General features: G+C 40.6%; 1 pseudogene; it reads left to right on the top strand.

Annotated features, from left to right (window-relative positions):
* Positions 1–340: 340 nt before the first annotated feature.
* On the top strand, positions 341–458 carry LOC117240431 (annotated as a pseudogene).
* The last annotated feature ends 4463 nt before the right edge of the window (positions 459–4921 follow it).

Genomic DNA, 4921 nt, shown 5'->3' with positions numbered 1-4921 from the left:
CCACAGAACACCCCAAGCTCTTTTTCCTAAAAACGACTAAAGGAAATACATTTATACCCAAACGTAAAACAGCAGTCAAAAATTTGGATATATTCACATACGTTAACTCAAAATTCATTTACGTAGAAAAACTGTCAGAAGACAAATAACGGTACTCTATCAGGATATATTGACACTAAGATGCATCTCGGAAAAGAAAATAATAGAGAATGCATTCAGTCTAGCAACTATATTACCTGATGAATTTGCGTATGCAATAACCAAAACTCCAGGACACATGGCTTTGGTCGCAGGAGAAGCAGTACACATAGTTAAATGCATTCCAGTTCAAGTGAAAGTAGGCAATGCCCTGGCCGCGCTGAGTGCACTCGTTCCCGTTAGATCACGAAAGTTAAGCAGCGCCGGGCACGGATAGTACTTGGATGGGTGATCGCCTGGGATTCCGTGTGGCGTTGGCAGAGCGCGCTGGGCCCGCCGCGCCCCCCATGCGGTGGTTGATACGGATGCCAGCGCGAAGGTTCGTTTCTCAGAGGAGATTCCTGATCAAGTGTTGGAGGCTTTCCTACGCCACCATTCCTCAGATCAAGGGGGGGTACTTGTCCTGAAGTACTCTCATGGTGTTTAGATAGGTTTCGTGAAATGTATCCTGATGCTCCGTGTGTAGATTTTGACTTTACTTGGTAACAGTGCCTTATTTATTCATGTGTGCATATATGCCTAAATGTGTTCCCAGCGGGTGTTATTTTATTGGAGTGATTTTGTCTATATTCTTATATTTTATTTAATAAGATATGTTTTGTTTGTTGTTTTTCTCCCTTGCATTGACACGCGGTGAGTAGCGTCGGCTTCCGGATGACGGGTTGTGCATCTTGATTGTTGATTTGGTATATTATCATTACGTAGATTTTGATTACTATTTCCATGTGATTGTTTCCTCCGGTGTTTGATTTGATTTACTGTTATGAACATAGGTTTTGGTCATTTCGATATTAACGTTTAATGATGCATACGGAGGTATCTTCGTCAGAGGTTCCCATGCGGACTGTTCCAGTGCATATCTTGTTTTGTTTTCTTTTATTTAGTTTATCCTTTTTCGTTCATTTTTTATTCACTGCAAGTAGTATTCCAGCGCAAGAAGAAGAGGGGTTGTAACCAGCCACGAGAAACAAACCATGGATTAAAATCTTATAATAAATTATTAAACCCTTAACTACTCATGGTGAACGGATTAAGAAGAAATAATAAATGACAATTAATACAATACACAGTAGCAAAAATGTTAAAATCTGTTAACGAACAGTCACGAGAAAGGATAACTGGATCGTAATCAGCTATCAACCCGTCCATGATTGACGAATTAGAAGGAATATATGAAACACTGAAAGATAAAGGCAATACCCCGAAAGGAAAATCCCATTGTGACGCACTGACAAAATGAATCAACAAAAACTTCATAATAAAGCGAGACATGTTAATAATAAAATATTTTTGTTCTGTTACACAGAATGGGCGTTGAATTTAACAATCAGAAGAACCGGATGGAATCTTACCTAAGGACTACCCGGATGCTTACGAGGAATTGTTATTCAGTTGTTGCGTCCATCTAATCCGCTCTGCTTACTAGTTCCAATATGTTTTTATTTGTCAAGACTGATTGGATCCGGAGGATCAAGAATTACACGAAGATACGCCAACACACTTGCTGTGTGGAGTACCGGAGCGAACTACAGCAAAGCATTGCCGAATGTGCGATATAGATATGTCACAGATACAACCCGCGACATCCAGTACTGAGTGTATAAACGCTTACATGGATCTTACCGAAACCGAAAAAAGTTTTCTGGCTTTTGGAAAGATAACTTGCCCCGTTGTCCCCCTAGATGACTACAATATCATTATCGACAACTTACACGGATAAATACATATACATATACATATTTATACATATACATACATATACATACATACATACACATGTCGGATCACGATTCGAATCTTGGGCGCGCGACGACTCTTCATGTGGACTAGCCATCGTTTCACAAAGCCGAGATTTTATTTACACGTATATACAGGTCTATCACTAAGCTTAACAAATAATAGGTACAACTAATAATAAGTCTAACAAACACTAAGCCTAATGAATAATACGATCTACGAATAATTAAATTAAATAATACTATTAGCAATGTTTGAGTTCAAACGAATCCACGGTCACCGGGATAACTCCTTACTAAGCGAAACTAACTTAGACGCAAATGCGATCGTCGAAAATGCTCGATGTATCACTCTCCAAGGCAATCGCAAGAATGCCAGCCTCGTGGAGATTTTTCTCCCTGTACGATTGCATTTTGTTTTCTATACCCGTTTGGAAGCATCGAGAAGGTTCCAAACGCCGTTGCTAGGCACACTCGTTGGAAGCATCGAGAAAGTTCCAAACGCCGTTGCTAGGCAGTTTCTGCCTGGAGTTTTGATTACTAATACAATGTATGTCCCATTGCATCGGCACCTCCGAGGCAACATCACACGTGGCTAGGCCCGCTCTCGAGGCCGCATGCCGCCACAACCACATTTCTCGGAAAACACATACAACCACTCCAGACCTCCGTTAGATAAAACATCCATCCCGTGACCGTGGCTACGTTCAGCGACCGATTGTCACCTCGAACCCAATCTCGCTTATTACAAATCTTATGCAATTGCAACTATAATAAAATCTAGGCTAAGGTACTAGAGGATGTTCCCAGAATTTCCAAGGAAAGGCTTCGGCTTTCCTTTCATCTCCGACATACATATAATTGTAAATTACTATAGTAACGGGCCCAAGAAAGTAAGAATAAAAAAAAAGAAAAACAAAAACAACAACTCAATTGAAAACGTAACAATAACAATTAAAATATTTTTTTCGTGGCAGCGGTGGGATGCGCTCCACAGAGGATTAAAGTTCTTACGATTATTGACAAAATATAATAGAGAATATGGCAACTCCATTAGAATCATTGAACGAAGACATGCTCTTGACATTGTCAGAAAAACTAAGAGCATGTGATGCAAATTTTCGAGTAATGAGCCGACATGAGTACAAAAACCAATGAATTACAAGACGACATGCGTTCACTCAAAACAAAAAAGGAAATCGAGACACCCGTATCACTGCCGATAATTCCTCAGGTGACAATACCGACAGACGGTAGCCCCCAACTAATCAAGTTAAAAGACGCGATCGAGTCAGTACCAATATTCGACAGACATCGACCCTCAGTATTTCAATTTTTAAGAGCATGCGAGCGCGCACGAAACATGATTCCGCGGCATCAGGAGCCTCAATTGGTAAAATTATTAATGAATAAGCTTCGCGGGCACGGGTACCTCGCCGTAGAGGACAGTCAGCTAAACAGTTTGGACGATTTCGGGAACAAATTAAAGGATATGTTCGGCCCAGGGAAATCCCTTAACGAATATAAGGGAGAATTAGGAACAATATTGGAACGACCGGGGGAAGACATACTAGACTATATAGATCGCGTCAGAAACCTTAGGTTAGCAATAATGGACGGAGAAAGATGTGATTACGGTATTATATCTCAGGATGTTCAAGACACAATAGATTGGGACACAAGGGAGGCCTTCGTTAAGGGACTCCCAAACGAGGTATATTTGCGAGTAAAAATAGCGGGATACCATTCTTTAGAAGAACTCGTATCGCCAAGCCGTTAAAGCAACGCGAGAATTAAAACGAGCAAACGACAGAACGCAATACCAACGTCCGACACCTCCGAACAATTACAATCGTAACAACGTTCGTCCCCCGAGCAATAGTAAAAACATCGGAAACAACCGCCAGGATCGAAGACCCATATCGCCGCCGCAAAATGGCCCAAACGCTCCGAGACAAAATGCGCTAACATGCAATTATTGCAAAAAAACCTGGGCATTTGATAAAAGATTGTTATACATTCAAAGCCAGAGTAGACGCTAGGATAATCGTACCCTATGCATCGGAACAATCGGGAAACCGGGCACGTCCTTCGGGAGAATGGGGCGAGCCACGAAGGAACGATATTCCGAATCGCCCGAGAGTACAGGCAGTAGCAAGAAAGCCGGCGCCTACGCCAGTAAAACAAACACGAGCAGCGATCCCCGTAAAATCAACTACACGATCTACAACAAAAACCAGAGCGAATGTAAAGCCGGCTGTAAAACCAACGGAACCACCACCAAATACTGTGGGAAAACCTTCCTGCTGGATCAAAAAGAGAAGAAAATACGAGAAGAATTGACAAAAGAAAATCACCAAGGATCGGACTCAGATTTGGACTCTCCGGATTGTTTCAATAAAAATGAACGAAACTCCAAGTACTCCCACCGCTAGAATAGTCTCCCCAGATTTAAAAACTAAGACAAATTTACTATTAGACTCCGGATCAGAAATCAATATTGTTACGTTTTTGTTTGGTTCGTTTTGGTTGTGTTGCCGTTAATTTTTGAATTCAGATTAAATTGTAGTGTTGTCTGTTATTTAATGCGATTGACAATTAAACTCCACGTTTCGGCTAACCTGCTACGCGCAGGAGTACTGGCACGGGAGAGGATTAAAGTGGTGAAAATAAATGTTCGCTTAATCCTATTATATTATTAGACAAATATTCTTCACAAAAAATGTTTATTCATATCCTAATTGGAAATTGACAGAATTGTCGTTGAAATTTCAAATACTCGAAGTTACTCGAATCGTTCGCAATATGTTTTCACTCTTATTAATTACAAGATTTTATTAATTACAAGATTTTAATTTGATAGATTTGCGATAATATACAAATTGACAAATGCAAACACGTCGATTAACAAGACTAACAAGAACTGGGGAACTGAGGAACTCTGAACTAAGGAATTATCTCTCTCTCTCTTCTATGTCGCTACGCTT

The sequence above is a fragment of the Bombus vosnesenskii genome, unplaced genomic scaffold (assembly GCF_011952255.1).
Source record: "Bombus vosnesenskii isolate JDL3184/JDL3185 unplaced genomic scaffold, Bvos_JDL3184-5_v1.1 scf7180000014625, whole genome shotgun sequence".
Classification (NCBI taxonomy): Eukaryota; Metazoa; Arthropoda; class Insecta; order Hymenoptera; family Apidae; genus Bombus; species Bombus vosnesenskii.
The sequence above is the reverse complement of the archived record's forward strand: the minus strand, read 5'-3'. Positions and strand labels throughout refer to the sequence as shown.